General features: G+C 36.8%; 1 long non-coding RNA gene across 2 annotated transcripts; it reads left to right on the top strand.

Moving 5' to 3' along the window:
* The first annotated feature begins 207 nt into the window (after positions 1–207).
* On the top strand, positions 208–12,295 carry LOC116438378. Of its 2 annotated transcripts, XR_004237707.1 has the most exons (3): positions 754–3,466; positions 5,234–5,397; positions 7,436–12,295. It is a non-coding gene; the product is annotated as an uncharacterized LOC116438378 (long non-coding RNA). The 2 variants fall into 2 exon arrangements; XR_004237706.1 differs by having other exon boundaries at positions 208–5,397.
* The last annotated feature ends 1,989 nt before the right edge of the window (positions 12,296–14,284 follow it).

Genomic DNA, 14,284 nt, shown 5'->3' with positions numbered 1-14,284 from the left:
TCCTCTGAGACACACAGATTCCAGGCAGAGGTCAGGGGATGAGAACAAAAAATAAAAGTTCTACTACTACTAAAAATATCTTAAAATAGATCTTAATTGTTTCAACATGAAGAGTGGAATTAGAAGTTTAATTCAATGTAATTAAGTTCAATTAAGTTGGATGAACTCAGATTTAATTTAAACCACGCTCTTTCACAATGTCAATAGCAGTATCTCATATCTCCATTTACCTGTAAACTGTCCCCATGAATAAACGTGTTGGGAAGATGAGTATCCAGATTCATATTGACTAAGGATTAAGTTATAGGAGATTGAATGTGGGGTCAAGACTAGACCTTATTTCCCTTTGTATAGGGCTCTAGGTGCAGGCACATCCCAGGGAGTGATGGGGAAACTGTGCATCAGCAAAGGCAACTTGCTGGGGATACCAGGAGCTCAGTCCTTTGCCTTTTTAATTTCCCTTCTGCAGTTCAAGACCACCTTGCAGGATGGATAGGAGCTGTTGGAGCTCTGGGCAGGCTGCAGAGCAGAGAACCAAGTGGATGAGAATGATGTGTCTTGTGAGAGCTGGCAGCAATACCTCTGTATTTTCCAAATAGTATTTGTCTTCAGTTTTCTTCTATTACACTGGGGACTGACTGCAGCTGGCCTCCATGTCTGAGTGGTTAATAAAGTTGATTTACACCGTTTATTTCTGTCAGGAGTCCATCAAGCATATTTTATTTTGCCTCTGGTAAGTCCCCATTTTGTTACTCTATAGTCTGCTTCCCCAGATGCATAGATTCCGTAAAAAGAAAAATATCATTACAACATATTGCCAAACTAGCCGTTCACAAAGGAAAGAAGTGCATTTATTCTTAGCACCTTCAAACAGTTATCTCTGTTTATATTGGCATTACTTTTTCATTGGTAAGATATAAGTGGAAAAAGTGTGTAATGTGCAACTCATGCTGATTACAGTGATTTTGACTTGAAAGTTGGTGTGTGGGGTGCTGTAGCTTGGTTTGCCAATTGGTTTAGATAAAAATTTTATTTAGGAGGAAAAAAGGCTTCCTTCCCTTCTCTATGAGGTTTTTGCACCTTCAGGTAAAATTTCTAATGGAAGGGTTTCTTTCTTCCTTTAGCTGTGCTGCAGATTTTTGCTGATGATTCTCCCTCGTGCTGTGCTCCCACCCTCCAGGAAGAGTGGGAGAAACATCTCCCACAGAGAAAGAGGAGAGAAGAGTTACCACTGGCACCTGCAAAGCTGGGTATTACAATAGCCAAGACATCCTGTAGCAACAGGGGTGAAGAAACTCTGCTGTCTCCCCACACCCAGCAGCTCCTGGGAATTACGATCAGAGTTTTATAAAGACAAACTGTCATTGCATCACATATACTGAAAAACAAATTGCAGGGAAGCTGGGCTATGAATTGATTCTCATTGATTAAATTCTCATCTCGGTGTGCTGGAATAGTGTGGAAGATCCAAAGGATCCTGTTGCATGACAGGTCTACATAAATCCAAGGATTTATGTCAGTGCTTTATGGAGCACATCGGGAATATCCAGTTTTGTCTCTATTTGAATATAAAACTGTGGTTTATTTTCAAAAAAAAAATTGTTTTTTTAAGTTTTAAATGACATTAGTCATTTAAGACTCAGGATCAGTAGGGTATGTAATTAGTCTCACAAAGGTCTTTCCAATGTCCAAAGTGATGTTTTTTGGCAAATAAGATTATAAATGGAATAAGGAGATACTAAAAAAAAGCTAACTTATCTCTCAGAAAATTAGATTCATCCAGATAGTTTAAATGACCTATATGCAAACGTTTGCTAAATGTTTGAAATACTGTAAGGGTGTACAGGAGGGGTCACCAAAAGAATCCCTTTCCACTTGCATTCAGCTGCCATGCCCAGGTAACTCACAGCCAAACATCCAAAATAAAACACACACATATCTGAAGCCTGCAACAAAGAATGCCTAAGAGACCTCCAAGTGGGCTCTGATGGAGACCAGATGCACACAACAAACACCTCAAAGCTCTACCAGTATAGGTCCAGGGGAATATGGCCTTCAGGAGACAGAGCAAAGCTGTGCCTTCATGCAATGTTTCACATTAAGCATGGTGTTAATCCTCATGAAGTCCCTTGGCTCAAACACAGCAAGGCCTAGGTGAAAATATAAGCTGTATTTTTTCATGCCAAAGTTGTACTTGTTGCAATTGTTTCTGAGGATGGTTTGCTATCTTCTGTGGGAGCTGAAAGATGCTGATAGATATCAATACCTGCAGGATTTTGTCAGAGCTTGATCCGGTGCTGCCTCCCTTCACATGTTGATGGATACTTTCCATCCATCCTCATGTTGCACTGTTCAATTCTCTTGTGCTGGGATGCCAACAAATAAGCTTGACAATGCCGAAGCTGCTAATGGATGAATTGATGTCCCATCATACTGATCAACATTACACAGCTCTTTTCGTTGTCCATGGTAAAATTAATGTGTTATCTAGACTGCATATTTCGCAAAGACTCAATGCTTCTGCTTTTGTACAGTTTCTTGCACAATGGAGTCCTGGGCTGGATTTTTATTTCAGGTGCTAGGTTATTACAAGAAGTGCATATACTCCATTATTGCAAAGAATGGATAATAAGAACAGTGAATAGATTCAAATGAAAAATAACTGAAAGCAAAAGGAAAATTGTATTCTACAAAGCTGAAGGAGCAAATGCTAATGCGGTGGGATTGACTAAACCTAACCAATAATGGATGATTAGATTGTACCTCTAGCAAGGCACATTTGCCATGACTGTTTTGAGGATAGTTTACTACCTTTGGTTGGAGATGAAAAATAATTCTATATATCAATACCAGCAAGACTTTGTGAAAACAAAGGCTTGTTTTATTTTTCATGTGAAAAATGTTGATTTCACTGCAATTTTAGAAACCCCAGAATGCTTGAATGTTTAAAGTTCTAAAAAGATACAGGATAAAGACAACAGTGCTGTCATCAACCTCGCACAAATTCAAAGGTTCTGGGATTTACCTAGCTTCTCAAGAAAATGGCAGTCTCAAATGAACTATGAATACTTGCTTATTTAAAAAAGGTAGATTTGGAAGAGATACATCAGAATTTTGTCTAAAACACTTAGCTAAATTTCAGTTATTGGCAGTCAGAAAATCCATTAATATTTTGTGCTCATTTCTGTGACTGGTGGTGAAATAATTAGTAAAGGCAAAGGTTGTTTTTGTTCTGGAAAAAATTACTTGCTGCCTTAATTTTTTTCTGGTTTTGTGTAACAAAGAGCATCCTTTATTATATATTGTGGTTTTGTGGTTTGAGCTCTGTTGCAAATAGAACTTTTTGCAGTCCTGTAAAGTTCAGTTAAGTCTGAAGTGAAAGTTACTTTGGAGCATCTCTAACTTGCATGATTGCTCACATAACGGATCACCAAAGGACTTCCTGGTGCTGGAATCTTCATACAAGGTAGATTCTCCCACTCCAACTGGCTTTTCCTGAATTAGTTCTTTAATGAATTAGACTCAAATAAGGACAATTTTTTTTTGCATTGTGGAGAGGGGTTCTGTGAGCAGGAAAAGAATGGAGAAAAGGGATTTTCACAGAATAGATGATCACTTAAGGCAACAAAGCTGAAGGGCAGAATATGTATGAATGTCTGTGTGAAGTCCACAAGTGAAAGACAAAGAGAGAGGGAGAATGAGATGGAATATTGAGGACAGTTAACCAGATTGATGATGTGCACATACCAAAACTCCACTAGGAAAACTGCTTTGATTTGCCCCTTTTTCCCTTTTCTAAATTCAACACTGAATATTGCCAGTTTGAAATCTGTGAAAATTTGGCTGACTGACGAAAATATGAAGGAAGATCTTTGTCCGAGCCAGTGCTATTTCTGGCTAATAGCTGCTCTACAAAAGTCCACCCTTCAACCAACCCAAAATCCAAATCTGTCTCCAAAAGGCCACTTTCCCACTACAAAATGGGAGACCTGAACAGGTTATGACTTCTAACATTATGTCATCTATGCATTTAAGCAAAGAAATGCTTACATGAAATTTTGTATCTAATGAATATTCTCAGAAAGTAAGGAGGGAAAATGAGAATAATTTTAGATAAATTAATTTTGGAGTTCTCAAAGGAAGAAAGCTTAAAAAGAGATGATTTTGAAAAGAAACACTGCCACTCATGATGTCTTCACAAACCTGTCAGGAAGATTTGAAAATCAGATGCTAGGAATCTGAATTTTGGAACACTTACAATCTGTATCTACTTCTGAAAATCCTGGCTGAAGTGTTTTCTTAAAAATTAATTATCTTCACCAATACAAGAGGTACTTGGTGTTTTAGTATTTTTATGAAACATTATTGACAAAGCCATGGTGTTCTAAACGGTTACTGTAGTTTTTGGCCCTGTGGAGGAGCAAATCTTCTTGCTCCCAACCCAAAAATTTCATAGTATTGAAGAAGATTTTTCTGTCATCTTCCCCAGGACATCTCTGCTTTATAGTACTCCCATGTCTAGGCTATTGTTACCGCAATATTTAATTTTTTTAAAGAGTGGACCTGTGTTCAAATAGAAACAGGAAAGAATAAAGTGCCCTTGTGCTAAGACACTCTGCAGGATTGTACCACATGCTATCTGTGTGGTATGGGCTCCAAGGTATTGATGTGATGTGATCATCCCTGTGTTTGCATAAATGTCCCGGGCAAGTTGAAAGTGTACAAACTGCAAATACAGAGAATCCTGTTTTATAACAATGATGAGAAGCCTGGTGGAAGTTTAAACCCTCAGTCAAGAACTAAATGAGAGATAAACTATGTCTTTCTGTATGGAGCCTGCATTAGAGGCTTTACCCAACTCAGGAGAAGCAACCTCAAACTTGACTATCTTTCTTTGTTGGGATAAATGCAGGCATTAGTATTTCTCTGCTTACTGCTAATTTGTATCATACAAGAATTAAGATGATACTTTATTGGTCCAGGCTTTTGGACACAAAGACGGACATGTTAATCTGCATGGAAACCACCAATGGGAAACAAATTCTCTATGGTTTGTTTATCTCATATTTGTGCCTTCTGCAGTAATATCAGACTGATACGGGCAAATATATAATTTTTAAAGAGGGGCAAGTGAGAGGAACAGTCTAATAAACATTGGTCAGTAATGACCACTGGTAAAACTTTTGCAGGTTTCTTTGCAGGTTTTTGCAAAACTTCTTTTGTCTTTTTGCAGGAAGGCAAGATCTGTGCCACACTGGTAGTCCCACAGTCCATCAGTTCAAAGCACAAGGAAACAAATGGCATCAGTCCCAGACGGATTAAACCAGGATGCCAAACATGAAAGGAGGAACATTTCTGAAGTTCACTTATCTTACTAACACACTTTGCTTTGGAGAAGTATGTCCTTGCAAGGGAAAATGTACTGCTGAATGAGTAGGGGTTTTGTATGCATACTAATTGTCTGTTTTATTCACTTATTACCTTTCTTCACCTTGTTTGTCTTTCAAAATTGTTTGACACGCTTTTACAGGAAAGATGACAGTTAATCTATGTGGTTCACAGATTGAAAGCAAGAATTAAAGGCACCATTATGATTTTCAGTGCACAGATTTTCCTGGCTACTGTCTGATAAATATTTAGTTTAATTTAGGAGAATAGACCTGTCTTTGAAGAGCAACAGTGAGAAGGGAAGTGTTCTTAACTGAGGAGAGATTTTATTTTAAACAATTAGGAGGAAATATAAATGCAAAGAAAAATATTAAGAGTAAAATCAAGTTGATGAAGACAAGTTGAAACAAGAAGTTGCCATTAGCTGAAACACTAATATCTAGATTTGATAACTATTGAGATATGAGGAAACCTGTTTGTGCTATAGAGCCAGAAACTAGACTACCTGATTCTCCCTGAAGCTAATATTTATGAAGATGTAGCAAGGCTCTGTGAAAATATAATAAGATAATGGAACGCATTTGGGTGGTTTTTTGGTGGCAAAAAGATTGTTCATTAATGTTATTGATGTACACTGGAAGACATTTGATGTGAAGTTCATAATTGAAATGTTACAAACACTTCAGCATATGGATCCTTCACATTCACTTAATTGCCAGTTTAGTAATAATTTTATGTAATGAGGAATTATTAATAATACGTGAAATATTAAATTGACGTAATCACCAAAAAACATAATATGACATCCACTGTGCAAAGGATGTTATAATTCGAGGTGTCTTTGTTATATTTTAAACAAGTAATATAACTGGTCGAATTCCTCTTTCAGAACTATTGACTCTATAAAGTAATACTAATTTTTTTTATAATTGTCTTTAAAGGTAAGGCTATTAATCAGGTATTCTTTTTTTTCTCATCCTTCATATCCCTTATTAGCATCCAGTTATGACAAAAAAACTTGACAAATGATCAATAACAAATTGCCTTGCAGTTTTGTGGTGCAAGTCCCGCTGTGAAATAAATCTCTGTATGCTGATTCTTTGATTATGTAGGCAGATACCAATACCCTGTTCAGATGGGTGAGAAGAGGGGACCAAATTTGTCTCTTTCCCACTTGCAGTTTAATCGTTGTGGAAGATTGTGGTAGTGGGGCAAGAGATCTTTTATCTCCAGCACACCAATAAAAATCTTCCCTAAGTTTGCAATTACTGAAAGTCAATAGCCTATTGGTATGAGAAATGTACTCTTTGAGGACAAATGTCCACAACATAGTTATCACCTCTATTGCCACACAGAACAGATTGAGCAGGCACGGAGAATGTCAGGCACCTCCCCAGGTAATCCTCGTCACGGCAGGATCGGCGCACACTGATGTGGGGACCAGTGAAGTGTGCAAGGCCGCTCATTCTCTGGGAGCCCTGTCTAGTCTATGACTTCATTTTCCTGAGTCATTATTCTGACACATCTCATGGGCAACATCTTCAGTGAGAGAAAAGAGCCAATATGAGTTTTTACTTAAACTGGTATAAATCAAGAGAAACCCTAATGAAGCCAATGACTTTCCATACAAACTCATAAAAGCGAGAGGTAAACTGAAGCTATTAATGAACAACGAAACAGAAAGCAAAGTCTTCAATTCCAGTTTACTTCAGTTTTAAGTGGGGAAAAAAAGGAATTGAAGTTCTCTAGTTCACCTGATCTGGGAGCTGGAATTGTGACACTTAAATTTTGATGTGTAAAATTCATTGTGTGCACTTGTCCAACTAAAAAAATTAACAAACCAGAATTACTACATGTGCCTTTAGCTCTTCTGCTCCTTTTTCATAAATCTTGTATCAATGATAAACTCTGGTTTAAACTGAAAGGAAAAAGATCTGTATATTTACTGGAAGAAGGCATTTTCCAAACATAATTTAAAGAAACTAGATGACAAACATGAAAAAGTAAATTGAAGATCAATTTTATTTCTATTTTATTTCTATTTTAGGTGGACACCACTTTCAAAAGTTAATAAGCTTTGGATAAAGGACATCTCACTTTGTGCCTAAGGAATGCTCCGTTCCAAATTTTACTCTGAACAATCAGTGAGTCTTCACAGGGCAGCAGTTGTACGCAGAAAGATTCAGGACTCGAGTTTATTCATTATTTTGTACTTCCATGGACAATTTTTAAATAAAATCTTACAATAAAATATGAGTTTTAGTACTTCCAATGCCTTGTAAAATACTCAGTTATGGGATCTGAGCAGTTGCTTTCTGATTTTCTCCCTGGAAAAATCTATATAGAAATCGTGTAAACTATATTCAACAGCAAATACAACACAGCCCTTAGAGACATCATGCATATATGTTTCATAAGGGAGATCAAATGAATTATTTGTACAACCCACTGTAACAAAGCAAGGAATTTTTTAGGCTATGTAAAAAGTCTGTGCTTTTCGGGTGATATAATTTCAGTGCTGGTACATATGCTATGATTTGATGAATTGCAATAATTACTATGTGCATTGTACTCTTCCCTTCTTGTTTTCACATTTGCAGATTTTTTTCTGTGAGGCTTACTAATGGTTTGTGTTTTAACCAATTTAATACCTCTTTTCTTAAAGCATTTAGAAGCATTTGTTTATATAAAGAAATTGCTGTTGAACAGGCAAAAGGATCTATTTTAATATTTTAGAAATCAGCAAAATAGTACTGAAGAAAAACAAAGCATTACATATTGTGAGAAATGGTACAACGGAGTATCTTATTTCATATAAAATGTATTAAGCAATGGCAATCATTTTAGGCAAATGTTTATTTTTTATTTGATCACTAAGCAAGAGAGAGCTTCATTCATCTTCATTTCTGCATTTTTAAATCCATATAATTTAGTTCACACTCGAGAATTAAGCTGAATGTTAATAATTTTCCTTTGTGTATTGTGAAAGGCAAAATATTTTTCTCTTTTTTTTCTGTTTTGTTTTGCTTCTGCTTCTGGCTTTGTATATAGTGAGGGAAGCATGATATCAAAGAAGATATCATCTACAACAAAAGTAGCAGTAGGAGATGGTTGTAATGCTCCTTTTCCCCTCATGAAAGAAGAGAGGAAGACTTGGAAAGGGAGTGAAAGTGTAAAAGGAAGCAGTCGAATTTGAAAGGGGGAATTTAGAAAACTCTTTTTCAGATATGGTTTGACTAGAATTACAATTAATATTACTTATTTTGTGGCACTCTTTTCCTTTCTAAATTCTCTGTCCTTAGCTGTAAGATTTGTACTCTAATTGAAGTCAGAGGAGTCTTGCTTGTATTAAATAGTCTCTTGAACTCTTAGGAGCGCCACTGAAATAAAACACTAACCCACACCAATTTATGAAACTTCAATCCAGCAAATTTCCTACAGTCTTTTTTAATCTTAAATACGATTCTATAGAATATAGTAATAGAGTGCACAAGGTAAAAAGTATGCGTGTTGACAAACATAGTTAAATGCCGTGCATTTCACCCAGACCATCAAGAAAAAAATTTCCAAGACGACACAAGTGGGAGAGTAGGCACAATTCCATAAAAGTGTAACCTGTGCTACCTATAGCAGGAGATATATACACTAGCAAGAATTAGTGATCTAGTCCTGGGGGTATTAAACAATCTCAAATTTTATTTAAGTTCATGAGAACCCTAGGTGCTTGAACCTCCATGAAGTATGCCCTAGACAACAAGCTAAGAATTTAAGCTCATAAGAAACCAGAAACAATGAATATTAACCTTACAGAAATGACAACATCACTGGGAGGTTTTTTACATTAGAGCTGGGTGAAAATTTGCTGAAAATTATCCACAGATACTAACTTTATTTCTCTTTGTAAGCTGTCCACAAAGAGATAGTAACACTGTAAAATTCTCAGCAGTACTTCTTATTCAAAATTAGCCACACACTTCTCCAGTGAATTTTCTCTTCAAAATCTGCTTTTGCTGAATATTTGAGCTAGCATTCACTTTTTCATGAGTTATTCATACTAATAAAGCTTGAGCACTCAAGTGTTCCTGGAAAGCAAATGTGAAAGCATTGCAAACATGGTCTAATTGAAATCCACTTTCCACTTTGAGCAAATATTCACAGAACATTTTTCCTAGTATTTACTTCACTTTAGTTGACATTATGGGCTAAAATCTCACTGATGTGCACTAAAGAAAGACGTCAGAGCAGAAACCTCTTCAATAATGCAGGTGCAATATTCCTGGAAGAGGCAGGTCTCTTGAACAGGCATAGCATGATTTAACCTGCTCTGTACTTTCATTTGGTTCAGAAGACAGCCTTAAAGGAGACTGTTCAACAGCTAAGTGAGCTCCCTTTATTGTTTAACCACACATTAAAATGTAAGAACCCATGTTGTACCTCACTCTAAGCTCCCCTTCAGCATTAATCAATAATGTTATTCATCTAGCTTCTTTCATAATCACCAGTGATCAACTTATTGCTGGTGTTTAAGATAAGCTTCTTCAACATATTTGTTGCTGACATGAGAGGACAAAACACAGGGAGTGACCAGTGGTGTAACTTGTCTTACATTTGTGATAGATAGATAGATAGATAGATAGATAGATAGATGAAGCTATTCCCCCTGAAACATCTTGCTCTATGGAAATAGGCAAAATTCTTCAGTCCGATCCATCCAAACTTCCTATACAGACATGTTTCAGTGCATTAGGAACCTCATCCTTTCTTGGAATATGATGAGGTCTATGGAGCAACAGGAGCCTCCAGAGGGCAATTCTGATCTTGGTTGACCAGAACTACTTCTGGATGTGCTCATCTTTCCCCATCAAGGAGAAGGAGGCCTTTCAGTGACATAATGTTCAATGGATGTGCCTCAGAAAAGTGTTGGTGTTGGGGGGAAAAATTCAAATCCTATTGTCTCCAGTGTTGATATGTAAGAATTTCCACAGTCCTGTTATCACACTCCCTTGTAAAATTATCTTCTTTGTATCCTCTTTAAGATGCACTAGTCTAGTGAGAATCACTCATTCATGCCAGCAACTCCCTGAGACTTTGATTGCCTTTTAAGTTCATCTCCTCTTATTTACTCATTCATTACAGACTGTTAAGTGAAGCACTGGAAGGGGTAAGAGATATTATGTCTCCTACAGAACTCTCAGAGGAAGAAAACTTCAAGAAAGTTTGTTGTAAGTTGTCTTTATATCTCTCACTGTGAAGGCTGCATTGCTAATGTCACAAAGCCTATTGACAGTTTTTGGAGGATTTTTTTGTAAACCTAGTGAACACCATCTTTGTGCATGGCCCCTCCGGGTCACAGCTCAGCCATTTAGATGAGTGTCCTTATGTCTACCAAGATTTGTACTATACACAAATTGAAGCCACTGGCTGATACGAAACAAATAGAAAGTATTTTCCCCATAATCCTCAACACAATATACAATCTTTGCATACAGAACAGATAATTGTAACATATGCAATTCACCCTTATTGTTGTACAAATTTGCAGCTACCTAAACTTTTTTATTGGTACATACATACTGTCACTCCAACTATATCCATTGGCTACATGCAGATAATAAAATTATCTCTACTGCAATAGTTCTTCTTTCAATATGACGTATCTTATTGCAATAAATTTTCTTTAACAAGGTTGCAAGACATGAAGTCAGCTTTCTCTCTAGCTGTTTTTTGTCTTTTGGGTTCTAAGTATTCAGTCCTTAAAAAATAGTTTCCTACATACTAAATACTGTCACCCAGTCATTTTCATATAGTTAAATAAAGCACTATAGCTTGGATTTTAGGTCCAATGGCCACACCATGAGAATACAATTCATTCACTAATTAAATGCCCACTACCTCCATCAGTAGTGCCTGCCAACTCCAAATTTATATTGCAAAGAACTTTCATTTTATATGATGCATAGAAAAGAAGAAGAAGGCGGGGGAAAGAAGACCAAGACTATTAATATGTAAAAAATTACCTCTTTAAGGTCAGGAGCACCTCAAACACAGTCACTAGAAATGGAAAGGAGACTCTTAGGTTTATAATAATATTCTAATGATATAAACAATAGCTCTGAGTTTCCCTAGGTATCACAAATAGCTAGTTGACATGCTTTTGTTGCTACTCTGTGACTACTGGTTTATTGCCCTATTGGATGGGGGCAGAAAGGCATGTCAATTTTATGTGGCTTATTGTCAAAGTTCATAAAGCTAGATTAGGCTGAGTTCTTGTTATGCTTGCTCCTTCCGTGCAGCAGAACTACATACTATTTTTCCTGGACATAAGTGTGAAAATTAGTATGAATATTTATTTTAAGACTGGTTCAGGTTCAGCTTCCCTTCATCTCTAGTATTTCTACATATTCATACACACACCTTATTTAGTTACATTTTTTAGGGGTTATTTTTATATTTTTAATTGTTCGGTAGACTTAGGATATGTAACAATGGATAACCACGCAATACATTAAATACTTATGGGTATATTGTGCCTTCTGTTATAATATAAAATCCATCTATTCTGGTTGATGGGTTTTAACCTCACACAGAATACTTTAAACTCCATTTGGACTTGTGCCTACAATCACCTTAGCAAAGTCTCTTAAGTAACTGCGCACAGCCTAATTAGTATGCATTATCAATTAACAAACTTAATAGCCGGCAGATTGATTAGATCCTCTGTTGCAGGGGCAGAGCTGAAGCGAAACAGAATGAAAAATCATTGCACGCATACACTGCTGCTTTGTTATTTTCTCAGATCCCCTCCTCCTCCTCCACATTCCTTTAATTAATGCATACATATGGTTCTGAATATCTTGTAAACTGGAGCTTGCTCTAACTCTTTAATAAAACTCACTGGTAGATGAGAGAGCCATAGTCCATGCCTTATTTATTTCTGGCTGAAAACATAAACCATTTGATTTCACCCAGGTCTTTCCTCTCTAAGTGGTGCAAGTTTTAGAGATTTGCTGCTTCTAAGCTGCTTGTTTTCACAGTGACTGATAGAGAAAAACAGGTAAGTTGGAGCTGTGTACATCACTTCAAATAACCCTTAGCTGAGAAGATGTTTCAGGCATCATACTCACGGTATGCTGACACATACCACAAGGTGGATGCCATAATTACTGTCATAAAAAAAAAGCATAGCACAAAAGAAGGCATGTAATCTTACAAATTCTGTTATATTGATGAGCTGGAAAATAAGCATACAGGAAGAAAAGCCATCCTATTTTGAAAGTAGGAATCATACTAAAAAATTTCACTGTCAGTTTTAGATAAAATGCTGGTGTTAGACAGGATTTGTGTCCTTTGATGCAAACCCTCAAAGACTACTGAAAACAACACTGAAGACTATCAGGTGCTGCCTTGCAGTGGTGGCAGGCTCTATCCTTGGGCAAATTGGCCTTTGTACACTGAGAAAGAAAGTGGTTCTTACTACAGTGATGTGAGCAGTAGCAGCAAGTTTCAGAGTTAATATCTATTTAGCATTTATATAGCATTTACATATGCAAATCGCTGAAGAAATATTAGCTAATTAATCCACAAAACACAGTGGTTGGGCAGGTCATGTAAAAGTATCCATGAGAGTTGATACTGGTAAATCCAATAGAGGTGGAACTCTACTTTCCCAAAGGCATAACACATGCCGTTGTCAGGACCTAAATCAGTGCTTGCGGGTCCCTGATTCCCACATCTGCACTCCTCAGTGAGGTTGTGCTACCACAATTGTTACCATATTCCTAACCAGAGTCACAAACCCTGGCTGAGGTTGGAAGTGACCTCTGGACGGACTGGTCCAAGCCTCCTGCTCAGGTGATATCAGTTACCTGAAGGTAAAATTTCTTGAAGAATGGCTGCTCCTCTGAGTCCTCTGATGAGCCATATCTGAAGAAGTGGGTGGCTATAACCTCATCTTGATATAAAGGCACTGACAGACTGAACTCTCTAGCTGAGAAAAGAGGAACAATTGAGGGTCGTGTGCCAAACTGTGTTCTTCTTTTCTAAGTAAGAAGTTAAGCATACTGATACAAACTCAGTAAAATACTCTGCAGTATCTTGCAAAAGGAAAGGTGGTGCTTATCACTGGATTGAGACACTCTTTGTCAAAAAAAACCAGAAGCTTGCAGACCCTGCTGAGTTCAGGACTCTCTTGACAATGGGAGATTTGTCTTGCTGGCACCTGAGAGTTCCTGCTATTTCACTGTCCCTTTGCAAGCCATTCAAAGACTTTCCATGTGTGTTTTTCACTCCAATACCGTTGGCTTCTCTAGCCCACAACTTTTTTCTTTTTAAGCATGTTCTCCTAAACAAAAAACATAAGGCATATGGAAGCAGCATGCTCTATACTGTCTTTGTAGTCTATTACTATGCCTTAGCATACCTTTTTTTCCCCATCCCCAAAAAGGCAAACACAAAGAGTTAGCAACTATTTTTACCCTGAGCTGAAAACAAATACATGCAATTTAAATAAAACAAACTTAAGTGGAGCTAGAGACTATCCTCTCAGGTCCTGCTGATGTCACTTGTGCTTTACATAAAGCGTCACACACAGTATTATCTACTATCTTCTCAAACACAATTAATTAAACTATTTCCACTGCTATGCAGGCTTTTTCCCTTTGTTCATCTTTTATATATTTATATCAACTAATATGCTACTGCTGAAATAAAAGTGATCTTCAAAAAAAATCCCCACACAAGAATATTGCTGTGTGTTTTGATTTAAAGAATTAGACAAACCACAGAGATTCAGAAATGTAATTAAAAATTTTTACATCAAAAATAAGCTTCTTTGGATTATAAAGAAATCTGAAATAGTGTTGGAAGAAATGATAATATCTAAAACATCAAAGATATA

This window comes from Corvus moneduloides, chromosome Z (assembly GCF_009650955.1).
Source record: "Corvus moneduloides isolate bCorMon1 chromosome Z, bCorMon1.pri, whole genome shotgun sequence".
NCBI lineage: Eukaryota > Metazoa > Chordata > Aves > Passeriformes > Corvidae > Corvus > Corvus moneduloides.
The sequence above is the reverse complement of the archived record's forward strand: the minus strand, read 5'-3'. Positions and strand labels throughout refer to the sequence as shown.